Source organism: Galleria mellonella, unplaced genomic scaffold (genome assembly GCF_026898425.1).
Source record: "Galleria mellonella isolate WM207_F2 unplaced genomic scaffold, CSIRO_AGI_GalMel_v1 utg40, whole genome shotgun sequence".
NCBI classification, from domain to species: Eukaryota; Metazoa; Arthropoda; class Insecta; order Lepidoptera; family Pyralidae; genus Galleria; species Galleria mellonella.
This window is the reverse complement of record NW_026442094.1, coordinates 7,285,629-7,308,803: the sequence shown is the minus strand read 5'-3', so window position 1 is coordinate 7,308,803 and position 23,175 is coordinate 7,285,629. Positions and strand designations below refer to the sequence as shown.

Sequence of the window (23,175 nt, the reverse complement as noted above, 5' to 3'; positions counted from 1 at the left end):
CCCAAGGGGGGGGGGGGGGCTTATGTTCAGCAGTGGACAGTTAAAGGCTGATATGATGATAATGTAAAAAATATTTTTTAATTTATACAGTAATGTAGTGTTTGACTGTATGTTAAACCTCTCTATTTATTTCACATCTACAAAGTGTGAATAACTTGGCATGTTAAGTTTAAACACTCCGATTATATACCCGTTAGTGAAGTCGGTTAGACGAAATTACACTTAAACGTGAGAAAAAAATCCCTTACACCGCTTTTGTATCTGACATTTCGAACAATTGAGCGTTTAGAAATGTTCTCTCCATATTTAGGACTTATCAATGACTTGGGTATCAATTTATCAACATTTTTTTTATATTTGGCTACAGTGGTGGCAAATAGGGGCATGACCCGGCTGACAGTAAGTAGATTTTTTTTATACAACTTAGAATGGCAAACAAGCTGACGGCCCACCTGATGGAAAGTGATAACCGTCGCCTATAGACATGAGCAGTAACATGGACATAACAGAATATACTGTTTCGCCCATGATACCCCCCATTCGTTGCGATTCTTGAGGGCTCAGGTGTTATTCCTCTGTACCTTGTAAATTCACGCCATATCCCACCCTTCAAACCGAAACACAGCTATGCAAACACAACTGCTTCACGGTTGAAACACGAATGGGACAGCGGTACCCAAGCAATCGACTTTTGTACAAAGTCTTCTTCTGGTTAAAGATTTTTTATGAGTATGAAACGAAGTATAGAATGACTCCCCACTAGATGGAGTGACGACCTGAAATGCATTGCAGGGAGTCAGTGGATGCTCACTCAGGTGGCTCCGATCAGGACCGTTCTTTATGGCAGCCTATGAAGGAGGCTTATGTCCTGCAGTGGACGGTTGAAATGACGATGACGATGATTTATGAAATTGTCGGCAATCCAATACAAATTTAAATTTATTTTTTACAGTGGCAATAGCGACCATTTCTTTCTCACTTTCTCATTTTTAAATTTTCTACCTGAATGGACGTGTATTTTTGCCTAGTTTTTATTTGTCAACGATACCAAAATTTTGCGTTGAAATTTACTTCCATCTCCTCAACAACTAGTTAAGTCCTACTATTTCTCCCTTTAGTACTATTTTCCTGCGTTCTTTCTCCATTTTCCTACGTCGTTTTAGTCTATATATATGTGTGTATATACGTGTGTGTATATATATATATGTGTGTGTGTGTGTGTGTGTGTGTGTGTGTGTGAGTGTATGTTCTAACTACCCTTTGTCTTTTTTCTCAACGTTCTCTGCCCAAAGGTTGTATGGAAGCGATTGCTTAGCAATAAACCCGTCTTTTGTGTCATTTATCACAAAAATTTACTGTATTTATTGTTTTTTAAATGGTGTAATTAAGTGTACATAAATAAATAAATGAACCGATGTCTATTACATCCAGATTTATAATCCAGTATACAGTCAAGAGTCTCACAGAAATATAGCATTACCTGGGCTGTGGTATACGCTGGCGAGGTATCAGTAATTGATGATAGATGAGGATGAAAGCAGATTTGTTGGCTCAACGAATGGATCAAGAGTTAAACAAGAGACAAGTTTCCGGGGTGGATTACGTGAATGTTGACTTGAGTACACTCTCTGCTCTCTGAGCAACTAGTTTTCATAACAGACATTTCGTCATAGTCGTAGAATACTGACGGATCTGACAAATATTACATATATAGATCTAACAAGATACATAGAAAATTTCTCTTTAGTAAAACTATGCTTTCAAACAAATCCATTTAATACCTAAATATCGAGTCATAAATATCCTTAACTTATAAATATAATTTGGTATTCCTATGATAAGTTATCATACGTTCATTTTACATTGAATTATACATATAAATAAAACTTAATGCTAATTACGAGTATAGAGGTATCATTGGTGGACAGTACACTCTGTTATCCATAGTCCATGGTACTGCTCATGTTTATAGACGACGGTTACTTGTTCGCCATTCTAAGCTGCATAATATATATATATATATATATATATATATATATATATATATATATATATATATATATATATATATATATATATATATATATATATATATATATATATATATATATATATATATATATATATATATATATATATATATATATATATATATATAGAAAATCAAATCATAGTTATTCAAATTGACATATTTCCTTTTAAATGTTTTATCTTTATTTAAATATACACTTATACTTTATCTTAATATATAAATATATATAAACGAATTGAAGAGAGTAACTGTTGACTTTGTTACGGCTTCTTTTCAGCAGCTCTAGTAGTAAAAGAAGTTATAAACAAATCTATTTTAATTAAGATTCATTCTTTTCTATTCTATTCAAACGAAACAAAAAAAAATTATATCGATGTGGCCAAAGTAGACATAGCTAAAAGCTTTTCTTTTTTTTTTATCGAAACCATAATCCATTGTCTATGCTACGCTCTCGGATTCGCAATGAAATCGATAATAATAGTGTTTTGGTAATAAAGTGTTTTAATTTTCGACTTCAGTCGTAACCACGTGTCAATTATTTATTCGATACGAACTATGCTTTGCTTATAAATTTATGGGTACAACGATATTAAACAGTCACGTAAATTGACTGTACCATATCGTGGTATTTAAAGGCGTTTTGGCGTCACAGTGTATTCTGTGATGTTCTTGGCATATGGCATGTTAATGCAAGTTTTTTACTAGAGCGAGACTTTGTACAAAAGTCGTTTGCTTTGGTACCTCTGTGCCATTCGTGTTTCAACCGTGAAGCAGTTGTGTTGGCATGGCTGTGTTTCGGTTTGAAGGGTGGAATATGGCGTGAATTTACAAGGTATAGAGGAATAACACCTGAGTCCTCAGGAATGGCAGTGTATGGGGGGTATCATGGGCGAAACAGTATACTTTGTTATGTCCATGGTACTGCTCATATCTATAGGCGACGGTTACCACTTTCCATCAGATGGGCCGTTATGTTGTTTGCCATTCTAAGTTGTATAAAAAAAAGGTGAGCCGTCAGCTTGTTTGCCATTCTAAGTTATGAAAAAAAAGCATAGATTGCCACTCTACTTCAGACGTATAGTTATCTTGTTTGTTATTGAAAGTTGTATAAAGAATTCATAATAAAACTACAATTCTAAACGACTCTTAAAACTATCTCCAATGCTCTCCGGCACCTTTACATTAAGTAAAATTAAATTTAGGTACGCATCCCTTATTTATCACTTATTGATAACATGATTTTTATATTTCGTCATAGTCGTAGAATACTGACGGATCTTTATATGTAATATTCGTCAGATCCGTCATTTTACATTCACAAAAAAATAATTTTGCGTCTTTTATACGCGAACACCACATGCACTATTATAATATTTAATAAATCATTAACAATAACAGAAGATTATCTGAATAATAAGTAGATTATGAACTTATGTCTAAGATTTTCCGCAATAAGCTATATCTGCTGTTGATGGATCCAAAATTGATGTCAATTTGATCGCTTCGAAATTCTGTCTGTTCATTATCCTCTTTGTTTCTAATAACACAGAGTAATACAAACTATATTTCTCTCACCTTTAATCGTTCATAACAATGTCCCTGTGAGATAAGAAAAAAATCAACGATCACAGAATATAAAAAATCGTATTAAACTAAACAAACCGACCAGCAAATTTATCACACATACAAAAATATATACCTATCACAATCGGCGATCGATTATAACTTAATCGAGTTACAATTTATAGAAATAATCGGTCGTTGATTTATACCATGTATGCGAATGCACAATCGAATTGCGGCCTTAGCTTATTAGTAATAAAATCGTTTTTTTATAATATCCGCTTTATCGCGTACAACTACAAATTGTATGAAGGTTATATCAAAGAGCCGAGTATGCGCCGTTTGATCCTCACCTCTGAATAAATCAAGAAAAAACGACGTCCGATGAGTAATATCCGAGCGTATGTAGCCTGTTTTGGATAGAGGATGTGTGGAGCTGAATTAACGAGGCATTTTTTTACAAGAAAAAATAATGTAGTTCAGTGTCTAGTGTTGTATATTGAACGAGTATAAATTAATCGATAGCGTTTGCTTAAAAATAATTCGAGTATCGATTAATCTACCGATAAAATAGGTATCTATCAATTTAATTGAAATTTAACATAATTTAATCAGTTTTAATGTAAATAGATATTGTCTGGAATTGATTTGATCTTAAAATTAATCTTTTTGCATTATAAATAGTACGTGTATATCAAAAGGAATTTGATGATCACCATGATGATGTATTGAACCGTAAAAGCGCCAACAAGTTATAAACAAATAATCTTATTTTACAATCTTTTCACAATATGCGATTAAACGACATTATTTTAATCGATTATAATTTATTAATTGTTAATAATCAATCACAGTATATTATCGATTTAACCAATTATTCGATTATTCCGAATCGAATGAACAATTAATAAATCGTATACCTACAACAATTATTAAGCAACACTAACATGATATTTATTTGACCGTAAAAGCGGGAATGCTTTTTGAGCACACTTATTTAAAATGCTTGTACTTAAGCCTGCACATTGAAAAAGACTAGAAATAAAAACTAAAGTTTCTGGCTACTGAGAAAAAAGATATTAACATTAGTATCTTGTGCATTTTAAATTCTATATTATTTATACTTTTATGAATAAGTAATAAATAGGAATGTTATTTTAAAGATGTTTTTGTCTAGTTTACAAGACATTTGTAAAAATATCTCGAGTATAAATAAAATTCAAATTTTTTGGTCTGATATAAAAATTCAATAGTTAGAATGTTAAAAATAAAAGTTAAAAATGTTAAAAATAGTATGTTAGCTATTAGATTTACCTTTACAAAAAGAATAACATTAAATGTAAATAGTTTTTTGCTCTAAAAATAAGTAAAAACGCAAAATAATATAAAACTAAAATGGAAGTAAACCCAATGTAATGCAAAAATAATAATTGGCGACATAATTGTGTAATACATGTACAAAAAAAAAACACAAACGAATTGAGAACGTCCTTCATACGAATTGAATTTCATAATGATGACTTTTTTATCTCACCTCTTCTCGTTCCGCTGAATCGGCTTTCGTAATCACACGACGCCATTTTTTTTTCGTTGATATGTGTCACTGTTAGGCCAAGCTCCTTCAAGAAGGAAGCTTGGCCTAACAGTAGATAGATAGATAGATAGATACTCTTTATTGTTTCCTCCAAAAGATTACAATAGTAAACTTATTATAAATATAAATAATTACAAGAAATAATCATAATGAGAAAACAATGGGCGACCTTATCGGATGTGATAAAGAGAGTAATTATAAACAATTTGGTAGGAAGCACGATGAAAAATTTTGTTAGTTCTAGATATGGGAGATGTAACATATAATATAACATATAATAATATAAAAATTATTAAAAAGTAGGACATTTGACATACAGGTAGTGTGCGGCCTGTCTCGTCCCTTCTTTTTTACAGCCCCGAAAAGGCATTTCTTCACAACGTTGCAATCGAGTAGCCTTATGACATGTTCGTACCATCTTAGCCACAATTTTTTCTACAGTAGGTGCTACCTTACAACTACCCCGTATGTACTCGTTGCGCACTTAGCCCCTAAAAATAATTTCACTCGCATTTTAATAATATGTAGTTTTCAGCTGATTTTAAAAAGAAGAAAGTTTCGGTTGTTTTTTTTTATATTTATTACCTCATAACTTCGTCAGTTGTAACTCGATTTGGAAGATTAGTCCCATACAAATTTTATCAAAATCTATTCAGACGTTTAGTTTTTAAATAAAAATAACTGGTTTTGCTACAACTGAATTAAATTTTGTTTTGTAACACAATTTAATCACTGTTCGTGAGTTTGCTCATAAAATTCTGAGTGATGTCAATTAAAATAGTTATATATATATGTCGACTCTATAGATTTTAACCACGTCTATAGTCCATACTAATTTAAACTAACCTAATGCAGGAGAGATGGCCCTCAACACATATTAACAAAAACAAATAACACAGTCCCAGATAGACTCACACCAGTGTAATTTCATTTAACTAATGATTATGAAAATAGATTACGGTTTAATGTTGTACTTTCGAAATTTTTTAAAGTAAATAATGACATATTAAATTTATTACAGATTATTATATATGGAATCGCCCAGTTGTAGCTGAACCTTGTCAATTATTTATGTTGTAATAGCTTTTACCCGTGGCGTCGCTCGTGTGATCAAGATGAAATACCAGAGGGAGACTTTGTACAAAAGTCGATTGCTTGGGTACATCTGTCCCATTCGTGATTCAACCGTGAAGCAGTTGTGTTTGCATGGCTGTGTTTCGGTTTGAAGGGTGGGATATGGCGTGAATTTACTGGGTATAGAGGAATAACACCTGAGTTCTCAGGAATGCAACGCATGGGGGCATCATGGGCGAAACAGTTTACTCTGTTATGTCCATGGTACTGCTCATGTCTATAGGCGACGGTTACCACTTTCCATCAGGTGGACCGTCAGCTTGTTTACTATTCTAAGTTGTATAAAAAAAGATGAATTCTAGCCTACGTTCTTCTCCATCTCAAACAATAGATATTCTTCAAAATTTCATTTTTTTTAATTAAAAAAAAAATCAATACCAAAACGAGTACCTCCTTATTTTTTTAAGTTGGTTAGAAATAAAAAATCTTTGAAGGAAGAAACTGCAATCTTTTTAGGAAAATACACACATAAAAAATAAATTCCCGGCATAATATCGTTTACAGTTCTAAGAGGCTATTTAATATGACACATCATATTAGTGGCTAGCTAACGGTAGCACCTGGCATTGCTCGCTATAACGAGCTCACAGTCACGCAAAGGAGCTAGTTAACATAACTTACACGAGCGGATACGAGGTAACCTTCTGTTATTATGGTTAACTTTTTTAGGGCGGAATTGTTAGATTTTTTAACTCTAATAATAAATATTGTACTTTTTAATGTTTATTTACCATTGTATAATGCTGTATTGTACATTATTAATATAACTGTTTGTATTAAAATAAATTCAGTATATATATAATTATTTTATTACGTGTGTAAATAGGACTTACGATATTTTTTATATTTAAAAGTTAATTGTACGCACACTGCCCGCTGGTAATTAATGCTTCTTTCCACTCAGGGTTTGCTAGAAGAGAACTCTTACAGAGTTAAGCTCGCCTGTTGTACGTCTTCATTTAACTATGTAATTTTCGTGTATAATAAAGTATAAATAAATAACATTACATCTTACGATTTAATTCATATTTTTTATAAAAATGGAACTTATCTACCAGAGGGAGACTCTGTACAAAAAATGTTTGCTTGAACACCTCTGTCCTATTCGTGTTTCTACCGTGAAGCAGTTGTGTTTGTATGAATGTGTTTCGGTTTGAAGGGTGGGATATGGCAGTGAATTTAAAGGGTACAGTGGAATAACGTCTGAGGTCTCAGGGATGGCAACGCATGGGGGGTATCATGGGCGAAACAGTATAGGCGACGGTTACCACTTTCCATCAGATGTGCCGTCAGCTTGTTTGCCATTCTAAGTTGCATAAAAAAACTTACTTTCATTTAGAAAATATAGTATAAAGTAGTTTTCCTGATTTTAACATTTTTTTTTATATTTATAGAATATAAATAATCTTTATTCAAATAGACTTATTTACATACTGTTTTAAATCGTCATTTTTTGTACAAGCGACGGTTACCACTTTCCATCAGGTGAGCCGTTAGCTTGTTTGTCATTCTAAGTTGCATAAAAAAAAAAAGTAAAGTGTTGCCCAACCTCCACTAGATGTTGTGTCGATCGCAAATTAATGGCCGTTACATTATTATTATAAACGAGAAACTGAATTTATTTGTGGTATATTTACTCAAGTTCGATAAATAAATAATTATATTTGTTACAGCATCAAGCCCCCATCAAAGGACGGCGTTACGAAGAGCAACCCTAGTAAACGTCACCGCGAGCGGCTCAACGCTGAATTGGATACCTTGGCCTCCCTGCTGCCCTTCGAGCAGAACATCCTCAGCAAGCTGGACAGGCTGTCCATCTTGCGGCTATCCGTCAGTTACCTGCGAACGAAGAGTTACTTCCAAGGTATGTATGAAAATAGAATGATAGCCCAGCTTACCCTGTAGGTATATATATGATGGCGATTTACCAGTGAGGAAGGATAGGTAAGGATGAAGTCAATTCAGTTGACCCATCGTGATAAATTCACCAAGAGTGAACCATGATGGTTTCCAGGAAGACTGTGCGAAGGTCAATCAGATAAGGGGATTATAAACAATAATTCTCAATTTTTTATTTCTAACACAGCTTTTGCATTTCAAGATATGTGTTTTTAATTTCTTTTTTTATAGTTAAATTAATATTTCTTCACAAAAAAAAATTATTTTTATGTTATCTAGTATCCTGGTGTAATAATTTGGAGTTGTATAATAGTTCAAGCTTTGTTTAGTTTCGAAATAGGTGGCGCTGTGTAATACATATATAAATATATATATATATATATATATATATATATATATATATATATATATATATATATATATATATATATATATATATATATAGTTACATTTATTTATTTTACTTTTATTTTAGTGGAAAAAAAATCATAAGCAAATTGAAAATATAATTTATTCAACAAAAATATACAGATGCAATTACAAGATACATATACATTACATATTGATTCACAGTAAGTGTCCCTATCCTTCATGCTAAGAAAATCCTGTATTTTTTTTTTGATGGATGAAAATGGAATAGTAACCCCGCCTGCGCTAATGGGATAAAGCACCAGTGAAGGGTGATAGATGAGAATGAAAACAGAAAATGAATTCATAGAATTAACCATGATAGTTTCCAAAACTGCGAATGGAGGTCGACCTGGTTGGATATATTGCTAGCAATGGGATTTTTAGTTTCCATTACTAACAATCCCTTTCCCCCCAAATCCTGTATTATGAAGGTCTGGCTACCGTATTTTAGATAATTAAATTTCCTATATAAATATTTAGAGAATTACAGAAAATATAGAAACTAAGGTTAAACTGCGAATAGATAAATACGATCTTACTCACAAAATTTTTATAACTGTCTTATCTTTGTAATTTACAAGTGCATTAAAGTATATATGTATTACATAGCATATTTATCAATAAAAACATATCCTTGGCTGTTAAATTGGTTACACAGGTTATTCTGGGTTTGTTGTACGCGTCCGTGTAGCTTAACTTCAGGCTGCAGCTGAAAATCAGTGCTTTGCTTTTAAGCAAAACTATCACTGAGCTGTAGCCTATTTGGGTCACTGCGACACACATGGCGGAACCATATTTTCTTATTTTATCTTTTGGTTTTTTATTTAAAAAAGTGTATATAATTTGATTGTATAAACTCATTTGTAAATTTACGTGTGTCAGAAATGGCTTAAATAAAAAGTTTATCTATCTATCTATCTATATAGCAATCATATATAAATTCAGTGCTTTAAAATAATCACCAACCTAGCAATATTATCGCAAAACGAGAGCGCGCGTTATGAATGCAGCAAAAATATCTAGAATTTCATTCTGGCAACATTAACCGTTTACATCCATAATGTTGCCATTACAAAACGATTAACATCGGAGTTAGAATCGATCGTTGCATACCAATGTATCGATTACTTACAAATGTACCGAGCGACACGTATTTAATGTTGTCAGCCAATTTTATTGCACTCTACAACCTGTATTAATAAATGAGCCCGTTCGATTCGCGTTTTCGATTCTTGTGAATTGTAATCGATATTTGACTCGATTCTTTCTTATTATAGGTATTTTCATTTAATTAAAATACTTTGATAATTTAATATATTATTGTGAAATAATGTTAGTTTAAAGGAAAGTGTTATTTAATAAAAATGAGAACAAGTATACTACTTTGTGACTTGGATATGTGGAAATAATGTCGGATAATCGATTTAGTAAACACTTGTTTTATTCGATTTAGATACTATTAGTAAAGATCAAAATTAATTTATTTTGATAATTTAACCAAAACTAGAGACACTTCAAGTCGTTGGTGAATAAGTATCTTTTAGGTAAGTGCGCTCCATCCTAGATCTTATAACACTTGCCATCCGGTAAGATAAGATCAAGCGAACATCCATCTTGTAATAAAAAAAGAACTTAATTTAAAAAATTAATAAGTCATATTTTAGCTTTTCTATCAGCTATTTATAAAAACACTGTTTTTGAAACACTTTTTTTATTATTTATTTTTATTCTTTACTTTGTTTAAAAATGTTGTTTATTTCTTATAATGAATTCAAATTATTTAATTAATTTTAATTTATTAAAATTTAATTATATCAATACTATATCCATAGTATCATATATGTAATTATATATGTAGTTAAATTCATTATAACTGAGATTAAAGTAAAATTTTTAACATTTTTAATTAATCACCATTCCTATTCTTCTTTTATTAATTACCATTAGAAATTTTATCAATAGTAATTCCAAAGTTAAATCCCAAATTTCAAAATTAAAGGAACAACACGCTGCGCCCTCTTTTAATCGAACGCGTAAATCTTTGGCCCACTTTGCATACGCCCGCTACCAACCTATGCGTATATATCACTTAGTGAGTTATTAATGCCCTTTATAATTTTATATCGTAGCAGTATCGAATATAAAAATCAGTAGGGGGCAGTTGGTACGTGCTTTATAGAGTGCAGCCGAGACGGAGGGCCCGACGAGTTGCGACTTGCGACCCCACTCGGTACAGTGGCGACGAAATTATTTCATTATTTAATCTTCATCACTTAAGCCTCCCCCATAGACTTTGTGGTGTTTTGCCAATAGTTGCCACGCTTGGCAGACGGATTGGTAACCGCAGTTAGACTTTGGAGATGTTGTAAGAGAGGCACTGTTGTCCATCCCTTAGTCGCCTCTTACGACATCTACGGGAAAGGAAGGTGGCCTATTCTATGCAGGGACCACATGGGTAATTTTATTTAATCATTTACTTGCTAGGTTTTACCCGCGACTTTGTCACAGATTGGCGATTAAAAGTGATCCATCTCATATAGTTTGTTTTTTTTTTAATGGGCGATAATGGAATGGTAACCCCGCCTGCGCTATCAGGATACGCTGGCGGAGCACCAGTGAAGGATGATAGGTGAGGATGAAGTAGGTCAGTTGGCCCATCGTGACGAATTCAAAAAGAATTGTTCACGATGGTGTCCAGGGGGAACCACGTGGATGTTGACCTAATAGGGGTTATTGTTAGCAATGGGGCTGTCAAACTCCATTGCTAACAATCCCTTTCCCCCCATCTCATATAGTTATATCATGTATACTAAATGTACGTGTATACTAAATTTTATATGATACTAAATTGATATTTGTGTATTCGTCACGATAGGCTGGTCTACTTCATTCTTTCCTATCATCTTTCACTGGTGCCCCGCCAGCGTATACCGATAGCGCAGGCGAGGTTATAATTCCATCATAGTCATTTAAAAAAAAAACAGTAGTTATGCTATTTATTTAAAAAATATAATTAGTATAAAAAAAAACAAAATTAAAAAAATTTTTAGAAGTCGTTACTTAAAAACGACTTAATTTAGTTAAATTTGAATTTTTATATAAAAGTAAATTTTCAATTTAAGTTTATCTATATCTATACTTGTAATAAATCTGTAGAGAGGTCAATTCTGTACATGAAATATATTTCCAAAATAACTATCAGCGGGTGATTAGTGATCGATACTGATGCCAAAAATGCAATCAGTAAAATTTTTGTTTGTCTGTCTGTATGTTTGTTATAAAAACAAAAACTACCCGACGGATTTTAACGAAACTTGGCACAATTATTCTTCATACTCCTGGGCAGGTTATAGTATACTTTTCATCACGCTACGATCAATAGGAGCAGAGCAGTTAAGGGAAATGTTGGGAAAACGGGAGAAGTTACTCCATTTTTAAGCTTCCGTCGCGTGTGCAGCCATAATGGCCACTTTTTTAAATGTAAAAATGTCCACCCGTACGACGCCGGGACGGGCCACTAGTGTTTTAATATTTCTAATCCCATCAAAGATCATAAATACTTACTAATATTATAAATATGAGACGGAATTTGTTTGTTCATTACTGTATGACGCCAAGGCAATTACTATGAAATTTGTTTTACATTTACTATATGGGATAGAGATACTTTATGGGATCCCAGACACGCGGACAAAGTTGTTGTTCAAAGCTAGTAAGTACTAAACAAATAATTAACATTACAAAGTCACATACACATCTTCCGAGTAACTTTTATACGCCAATGTACTTCGGGAAATATCGATTATTCGAATTAAATCGATTGTTGAAGCATCGATTACACGGGATCTTTGGATCGGTAAAGATTTCGGCGGCGCACCGCGGGGCACTTTTCGTTGCTACAAGTACTCGTAGTCCGACAACGTTTACAGAAATGCTCAGCACCGGTAGCCTTGGTAAGTTACGACCAAGTTCTTGGTAAGCGCGCCATTTGTGTGAATAATGCGACCAACACAAACGTATTTCATTATTTGCCATATAAATTTATATATATAATACTTTTTATACAAACGTATGAGTAAAATTAGCTGTAATGAGTTAATGATTGATGATTTTTATGTTTGGATTAAAATATAATGGCCGCGTGGTACCGGCATAGCCACACCTACTATTCATCTGGAATGGACACGATGGTTTCCAAGAGGAACCACGTGAAGGTCGATCTGGTAGGGTGTATTGCTAGCAATAGCCGTATCCGTATACAAACAATCCCCCCTCCCCCCATAATCTTATTGTTTGTCCACATGAAAGAAAGCTAATATTTTTAGGTATAACTATACATATATAAATGAAAGCATGTGGCGAATATACTCACCAGAGGGAGACTTTGTACAAAAGTCGATTGCTTGGCCACCTCTGTCCCATTCGTGTTTCTACCATCAAGCAGTTGTGTTTGCATGGCTGTTTCGGATTGAAGGCTGGGCTACGGCAGTGTATTTACAGGGTACAGAGGAATAACACCTGAGTCCTCAAGAATGGTAACACTTGGGAGGTATCATGAACGAAACAGTATACTCTGTTATGTCCATGGCGACGGTTACCACTTTACAACAGGACCGTCAAGTTGTTTGCAATCCTAAGTTGCATTAAAAAAAAGTACAATATAGTGCATATAAATAAATATACATAACATAAACAGAGATTTAAAAGAGTAACCGTTGAGTCTTGCAGGCTCTTCTCAGCAGATAACTTTTCGAATTCATACAAAAATTACGATTTAAAAGTGATTATAAAAAAGTATATTTGAATAATACTCGAATTAAATATTTAATTTTGCCACGATGGAAGTAGGCTTTTTTTTGGAACTCAATTTTATTATGTACCATGTGATTTTTATAGCCAATAAAGTATTATATTAAACAAAAAATAAATGGCCAGAATAAAAAATGGTTCATATCTTTCTTTATGCTTAACTTAATCACGACTGTTCGACCAGTAAAAGTAGCAAGGAACAAACAAACATTTTTACTTTTAAATTTATATTATTAGTAAGAAATAAAAATTTAATCCCATAAAAAAAAATAAAACCCGTAAATATTTTTATCATTAAATACATTCAGCGAATCAGCTCTGATTGATGACATAATAAATAACGGCCATAAAATAGTTCGCCATTCGATAAAACCCCATAGAGTACATGTACAACTTTTATCCAACATGCCCACGTTTCCCCAAAGTAAATACCCCACTCTCCCCTCGGTGCCTGCCGCTGCAGAGTACGGTCCGGAAGAGTAGGCCGGGGTATCGATCGTATGCTAATTTTGTAACGTTAAGTTATTGATGGGGAATCGGGGGGGTACATAAACCAGTTGTGGTACACCCATGGTTTTTATAAGAACAGACTTCGACGTACGATTTTCTAGCGACTCCAAAAAGAAGGTTTCCAATTCGATTGTATTTTTTTTTATGTTTGTCATCTTGTAACTACGTCAATTGTAAGCCGATTTGGAAAATTCCTCTTTTATCTGAAAGGATATACTTACAAATTGGTTTTATAAATTTTTTATCAAAATCGGCTCAGTATTTTAGTTTTGAAGTCAACATAACTGATTTTGCCACAACTGAAGTTTTTTTTTTTGTAGAACAATCTTAACAATTTACAAAATATAACATTAATTTAATAAAAAAAAATCGCATATAAAAATTATCGTGTCTATTTGTAATACAACGAAACGTCTATGGAACAATACTTACATACAACCACACAAAAATTTTAACCTATCATATTAAAATAGCGTCTTAGAATGACGCATATAGTTAGTAAACATAGGAGACTCGACATTTTTTATGATTTTTGACCCTTATTTCTTTGGGGAAAACGTTCAATTTCACTTCCATACTACGTGGAGTTTTGTAGTAGTAAAGCACTGCTTAGTATAAGTACCATAAATACACATACATACATATCTGTCATGATTTAAATAGATCCCTTTCGCTTCTTCCCCATTCATCAATCTATTCATACACACGCTCGTAAATTACGAGTACTTTAAATTTGGTCCTTCTTCAGCTACATCCATATATATATATATATATATATATATATATATATATATATATATATATATATATATATATATATATATATATATATATATATATATATATATATATATATATATATATATATATATATATGCTAAAAATGAACATTGATAGTCGAAGTATTTCGTCAGTTTACAATTTAGACACGTGAAATTTTAGATTAGATTTTTCTTATTTTTAGATTTAAATTTACGCTCATAGTCCAAAATAAAATCCGCGAGAAATCGTATACGATTTCTCGCACACGCGAACGAAGTCACGGGCAAAAAGGTAGTAAAATAGAAAAACGGAAATAATGAAACAATATTTATTACATTGTAGATTTATGTGGTTTATTTTATAATTGTGAACTTAACACAAGAAATCGCGAAATAACCTTTGAATTTTTTTTTTCTTCGAGACCTTATTACAATTAATATAAAAATTAACAACTTAATACATATTAAATTGAACTTTATAGGAATACAGTTAAAAGCTACATTTGCGAGCGAGCGACTCCACGATTGTGTTATAATTGATCTGATAAGGGAAGTAAAGCTTTAGTATTTTATTTAGTTAAGAGTTATAGGGGCGCAGTGTTGAACTGGGTGAGTTCCGTATGTTTTAATATTTATTTATTTTTATTTAATTATTCTTTATGTAGTTAACATTACAAAAAATAGTAAAAAAAACCTTTGACAAAACAGAAATGTAGTTTATTTTTCTTTTGTATCTTTATAACTAGGTGTATGCCAAGTAAACAACTTTGCTGTTTGTTTGTTTATTAATGATGAAATTGAACGACTCTATTGCTAGCAACATACTATATATCATGTCTACCTTCACGCAGTCCCCCTGGAAACTATCATGGCTAATGCCTGATGAGTTTAGCTAATTGATCTGTTTTCATTCTTTACTGGTGCACCACCAGCGTAAGGGGGAAGAGACTGTTAGTAATGCAGACTATCAGTTTCATTGCTAGCAATATACATTATCAGGTCGACCTCCACGTGGTCCCCCCTGGAAACTATCGTGCTGAATTCCAGGCGAATTCATCACGATGGGCTAACTGATCTGCCCTTTCATCCTCACTTATCATCCCTCGCTGGTACCCCGCCAGCGTATACCGTTAGCGCAAGCGGGGTTGCCATTCCGTTATTATCCATTGAAAAAAACCACCAGCGTATCCAAAAGATATATATTCACTTAACTATACTAGTACACTGACGCTATTTAATTATCGCTAAATCCTGTAAATCACCTCAGAAGCCTTCATGTATAACAAAGGCGGCCTAGAAACACTTGTCACGAGTGGACGCTACCCTCACTATGCTAATAATAATAGTAGTTTACACTGGCGGTGTTGCCAGGTAAGGTGGACTTATAAACACTCGGGTAAATATACTTAAATAGGTCACATTTATAATCAATTATTATTATAATAATTTCCATTAAGTCTTTTAACATTTTTACCATCGAAATATCCGCCATCAACATCAAATTAAGCGGATTCCGTACAAAAACCACTTCGCCTTTATGGTGGTCATGATGGATTACCATAGCTTATCGTAGATTATTGTTTTCCACAAAGTCCTCGGTAAAAAACACTAATTTGTCACATCGAAGTTGAGCTTATCGGGGCGCGGTAATTGTTTTCAAAATTCTAGCCGAATTCATTGGCATCAGATAACGAAATTCATGTCTGGAGTGACCGTGTTAATAATTAATTGCCTACATATTGAATATTGAGGTTGTAGCTTCGATTTTTATATATATAAAACTCGCTTGTTCGCCACTACGTGATTTCACTACACGTGGATTTCAGAAGTAGAAAAAAATCAATGAAAAAGACCACTTGTAAATGATGTATTAACATAGAACATACACTGGACTTCGAGATAGGTCTTCAGACATACATCTGTGAAAACCACGTTTAATTTAAAGCAGTAGTTTTTGCTTGACACCAATATCACTACATAGTATAAAACAAAGTGTCGCTGTCTATCCGTCCCTATGTATGCTTAAATCTTTAAAACTGCGCCACGAATTTTGAAGCGGTTTTTTTTAATAGATAGAGTGATTCAAGAGGAAGGTTTATATGCGGCGGCGCTATTTAGTATCAGCATTGCACCCATGCGAAGCAGGGGCGGGTCGCTAGTATATATATATATATATATATATATATATATATATATGTACATACGTATATATTATCCTGTCAAAATTACAAAGAAAATTTGAAATCTACTTTTCTCTCTGCACCTATCTACTATTCATGCCAGGTTGCCTGTAAGAGATTGCTTTCAGCGCTAAATCCGTCTTTTGTACAAGTATATGCACATTCTGTATAAGTACTCCTTGTATCTCTATTGTGCGCAATAAATAGTTTATTATTATTATTAAATCAAACATAAATGTATTTAAAAAATAACATTTATGTCATATAATTTAATAATAGTATGTAATTGTTTTGACTGAGTTTACTTCACTTATTGAACATTTTAACGAGCCAGCGAGCATTTTAACCACTTAGTAGGTCATTTATAGAGGTGTTCCCACACACACGAAACCATTTACTAGTCGTGACGAAATGCAACGATGAAAGGGTTGATTGTTCATATAGTTTTGAAGACAATTAAATTATACAACTAGAAACTGTGACTTTAATTAATATCAATGTAATTTAAGTATTAATATAATTTATATATATATAATAACTTATAATTAATATATAGCAATCTTCTTCTTTTCATTTAAAAGTTTCTTCTTGTCAATGCAACTAATTCATGCATCTTCCTCCAGCCAGCTCTATCCCAGGCCATATCCTTGACCTCCCTATACGACATGACACCTAGTATTTCCTTTATCTGTCCCATGTAGTTATTCCTCGGTCTTCCTCTTCCTCTTTTGCACTCTAGTTTTCCTTCTACTATGCTCTTAAAAAATCGTCATGTCGTATAAGGTGGCCCAGCATTTTGCCTCAATATAGCAATATTTAATTAAAATTATTATTATTTTTAATTTACATGCAAAAATATTGCATACCGAACTGGCTTAATGAACTAAGACAACTAAAAAACCCATAACATTATTTCAACTTACGACATTCATTAAAATAAGTTTCATTTCATTTCATTAAAACATTAAAAACTTAATTATCGACTAGTTAGTAATATGTTAAAACAATCTATTTATTTCTATCTTATAACAAATTTTGGCGTATCAATGAACACCAAGATGTTAAGTTATTTTATACTAAAACACAGCAGACGCATCTGCAATACAGCTAGTACCAAATGTAATTCACTCCCGGATCTGCCAGTGAAATTCGGATTTCATTTCACAGAATACCACTACGGTTATCTTCTGTTCAGCGTGGTAATTTACGCTCTTATTCAAATCCAAGTTACATTAAGATTACATTATGTCTACCATCCTGACCATATGGATGAGTGGTGGTCCTCCACCGCGCGTTTTTAAGGCACTCTCTTCCACGTACACTCTTTGAAATCAACTTCCCGCAGCAATATTTCCGAACCGATACGACATCATAACCTTCAAAGAGCTTATTCTTTTCTAAAAGGCCAGTAGCACACCTGCAATGCCGTTGGTGTTGTGGGTGATCATGAACGGCAGTAGTCACTTACCATCAGGTGAGTCGCATGCCCGTTTGCCTCCTGTGTTTTAGAAAAAAAAATATGGAAATATAGTTTATATCACAATTCATTAGCCACTTTTATAACCCATAAAGTTATGGTCATCGTTCATAATTCTATGAAAGGCCATAGAGCGACAAAAACAAACAATTTGTATCTGGCGGTGCATCTTAATTTTAAATTTAATGTCACTGGAACTAAACACATTGAGTTGCGAAACCTACGGGCTATATGATTGGGTTTGGGTTCCGTAGCAATTTTTTTTTTTGATAATTTTTTCATCACACAAATATGAAGGCTTGTTGATGAGAATCGCAATATTTTCCTATTTTTCTATCGAATTTTAAGGTTTTCCATTATTACCCTTTTATATAATAGTAAAAAAAATACAGTATTTTAGACAGAGAAAGATAACGCCTCTATTATTGTTTTTATAGAGAATATTATAGATGTATTTACCAGAGGGAGACTTTGTACAAAAGTCGATTGCTTGGGTACCTCTGTCCCGTTCGTGTTTCAACCGTGAAGCAGTTGTGTTTGCATGACTGTGTTTCGGTTTGAAGGGTGGGATTTAGACGTGAATTTACAGGGTACAGAGGAATAACACCTAAGTCCTCAGGAATGGCAACGCATGGGGGGTATCATGGACGAAACAGTTTATGTTTATATTAGTCTTATTATATGTTTATATTATATGAATATATCAAATATTGCTTTATTTTTTTCTCTATTCAATAATGCACCGCCTACTTATTTCTCAGTTTGTCCAACGGTTAACTGGTAGAGAACACTGTCCATGAAACGTACATAGAATTTTACTATACATTAAAGTTTAAATAAATAAACGAAAAAAAATCCTGAAAAAAAAAATACCTTTCTATTGCAATAAAAAAATATAGATAGATACTCTTTATTGTTTCCTCCAAAAGATTACAATAGTAAACTTATTATAGATATAAACAATTACAAGAAATAATCACAATGAGAAAACAATGGGCGACCTTATCGCTAAGAGCGATCTCTTCCAGGCAACCTTTGGATGGAGAGGAGTAATAACAATAAAATATTAAATTTTATTTTCTCTATTTGCCTGCGTAACTCTAAAAATACTTATTGTGTGTTAATCCCAAATGATTGAAATTGCGTGAAGATGATTAATCATGACATTATTAGCAACATGGAGCAACTCGTATAATTTGCTGTCACCTGCCCACGATGCCTCATTTGTAAAGGTGCCCCGTGCTTTTTTTTTTATTCTACCATTATATTGAACTACCAGAATAACCATCTTTATTTACGTATATCTTATTTCCTACTATGAAATATTTTTTTTTTAATTCGAAGGTGACAAACATGCATACAGCTCGTCTGATGGTAAACGGTTACTGTAGCCTACGGACGCCTGCAACACTAGGGATGTCACGTGACCGTCGCCAACCCTGAAGAAACTTTAATATACCCTTTTTTATACAACTTAGAATAGCAAACAAGCTGACAGCCCACTTGATGGAAAGTGGTAACCTTCGTCTATAGACATGAGCAGTACCATGGACATAACAGAGTATACTGTTTCGCCCATGATACCCCCCATGCGTTGCCATTCCTGAATTTTCACCCTTATTGAAGAACCCCATACTGTAGTCTCTAGGGAAAACCTCGACAGGGAGCTCATTCCACAGCCTGAGCGTTCGTGGGAGAAAATTCGTTTGAAACCACAACATACGCGACTATGAAATAAAATTAATATAAACGTTATCTTTGTATGTCTATAATTTCTATTTCTAACTAACATCCCGGTGATGAGAAACACTGCTAACAAGCCAAAATAATTTTCAATCAAACGGCGTTACGCTCGCTCTCTGTTGCAACGAAATGTGGGTATGTCGAGTGTTAAGTTTTCTATCTATCCTATTTAAGAGCTGCGCTCTTGTCGTTGGAGCTCTTGCCACTCACTACGATTTTCAGCGAGTCTCTTCACCTCTTGATACGACACGACACCAACTCCTTCCTTGATCTGCCTGATGTAACTATGTCTCGGTCTCCCTCTTCCCTTCCTTCCTTCTATCTTACCATCTATTATAATGTTCATAAGTTTGTCGTGTCGTATCCCAATAATTACACTATTACACAATTACAGTTTTACCACAATGATAATAAATTTTCCATTCATGAGAATATTTATTTTATTTTGACCTTCTTTTTAACGTCGATTCAAAAGTCTTAGCTCCGTAACAGCCGGGAATGGACAGGCAAGGCGAGTGCAACCGAATTATTCTATATACCAGAGGGAGACTTTGTACAAAAGTCGTTTGCTTGGTCACCTCAGTCCCATTCGTGTTTCAACCGTGAAACAGTTATGTTTGCATGACTGTGTTTCGGTTTGAAGGGTGGGATATGGCGGTGAATTTACAGGGTACAGAGGAATAACACCTGAGTCTTCAGGAATAGCAACGCATGAGCGGTGTCATAAGCGACACAGTAGGTATACTCTGTTATGTCCATGGTACTGCTCATGTCTATAGGCGACGGTTACCACTTTCGATCAGGTGGGCCGTCAGCTTGTTTGACATTCTAAGTTGTATAAAAATAATATAATCGAGCAGTTTGTACAAAAAATTTTAAAAAATAATTCTAAATTTAAACTAACTTCCTAAGTGTTTCTTTTTTCAATTTAATGATTACTAACATTATGTTTAGTATAACCGTTAGGTGTTACCCTGTATAATAAGTCATCATCGTCATTACAGCCTTTAACTAACCACTGGTGAACATAAGCCTCCCCATAGGTTTTGCCAGTAGTTGCCACGCTTGGCAGGCGGGTTAGCAACCGCAATTAGGCTTTAGAGATGTTTTAAGAGGGACGCTGCTGCCCATCCCTCGCCCACCTTTAGTCGATATTTACGACACCCACGGAATAGGAAAGGGTCCATTCTATGCCGGGACCACATAATAAGTAACCTTTACGAATTATATTCTCGTTTTAACAATAAACCTTTTATTATCCGCTATAAAATCACTATAGGTAAGCACTCCACTAAAGTGTAAGAAAAAAAATCCTTTCATAGCTGTCTAATGGTGTTCACACAAAAAAGCCCCGAAATAAACACCCCTTATATATAAGGCTACGAAATTACGCGGGGTAGTTTGTAAAATTCGCCGACTCCTCGGCGGGGTGCGGGGCGGGTGTGCAGGGGGCGTGGGGGTACGAACAACCCCTAATGGCGGCATCGCGTGACAGAATTTCGGCAGTGACCCGACGAGCAATGTGAAAGTGAAAATATTTATACGATGCTGTTAATACCGCATGATTATTAAAAAATAAATGTCACTATTCGATCTTGTCTAATTGAATATTGTATGAGTTTAAAATAATTATAATAAATGTTTTTTGTGTTATTTTTAAATATTAAACCTTAATCTTTTAACAGCTTGACTTTGTAACCGTTACTGTGCGTAAAATTGCCTACTTTATATTGAAACTTTTTTTTTTAATATTTCTAATTAGAACAAGTTATTATGAACATTAATATTATATTCTATCTGTAACTTATTACTGCATTATTAAATGATCAGTTTATCAGAATATACGAAAAAGGAAATAAACACGGATACAGGAATATTTCTTGATTTAACCGATTGGTGTAATTACAAGGGATCAATTTGAAGTAACTAGAACACTTTAAAAAAGGTCAAATAATTGTACTGTAACAGCATTCACGTCTTCTGTCGAGTATATACATACATATGTGCTAACAAAACAACCCAACTTAATGTTGAAATACAGCTGAAATATTTTGATAAGGCAAGCGGGAGTGCTCACTAGTTCAGCGAACTACAAACAAAATACGCATAATTGTCTTAATGTATTAATTCTAAAGCCAGTCTCAAAGAATCGGTGAATTTAGTAGATTAAAATTTTTCTTTATATATTTATTATACTACGGTGACAAATTAAATGACGTCTAAAATAAATAACTACACTGCAAAATATACGAACGCTTTCGTACTGTTTATAAACCAAAAGAAGCACATTTGTATAATTTCTATTATAATCCTCGACGGCATTCACGCTATTTTAGATACTACCAACTGATTTATACGATTCACGTAAAGAAATCAAATAAAGTGTATAGAGGGCGTATTATCAGCTCCATACATTCCGCTGGCATTTCAACGCGCCATGGAAAATTTTATTATAACGAAATTGTGAGCAATATTTTCGTAAATATTTTGGAATGGAACTTGTGCACCACTACATTTCATAAACAGACATAAATATCAACGTGTTGGTTGTTATACTAATAAAAGGCTTGAGGTTTGCTTGGTTTTCACATGATATAATTAAGACAAAGACTGACAACTCCGTAATTTATCTATTTGTAACTATGTTTACAAAAGTGTGTATGTGTGTGTATGTGTCTATTCGAAATTTGAACTTTAAACAGACGTGCGTAAAGTTTTAATTTCAAATATATTTTGTGTATGTGTATGTGTGTGTATGTTTGTGTGTGTGTATGTGTGTATCTAAATTCTTATTATGTAAATTACGAACTATTCATTCTATATTCATTTTACAAAGTTTAATATAATTTTATAAAGTGTTTTTTTTTTTTTTTTAAATAAAATCAAATTTATGTTAAACCTATGTGTTTTAGCTATCTCTAGGAACCACGTGGCGGGCGATCTGATAGGGTATATTGCTAGCAATAGGGCTAAACTCCATTGCTAATAATCCCTTCCCCCCCTAAAAGTGGACTACATAATATGTACATAATAGTATATAATAAAAAAAAAATTAGGTATTT

General features: G+C 33.3%; 1 protein-coding gene across 2 annotated transcripts in view; it reads left to right on the top strand.

Moving 5' to 3' along the window:
• The window catches only part of LOC113520097 (aryl hydrocarbon receptor), a 173,793-nt gene that overhangs the window by 93,264 nt on the left and 57,354 nt on the right, over positions 1-23,175 (top strand). The window contains exon 2 of one of the 2 annotated variants that reach the window (XM_052898074.1): positions 7,997-8,187. The gene's annotated coding sequence lies outside the window, so the exon portion shown is untranslated. Of the gene's footprint in view, positions 1-7,996; positions 8,188-23,175 lie in introns of those variants that run through there. The other variant, XM_031914725.2, reaches the window with a different exon arrangement.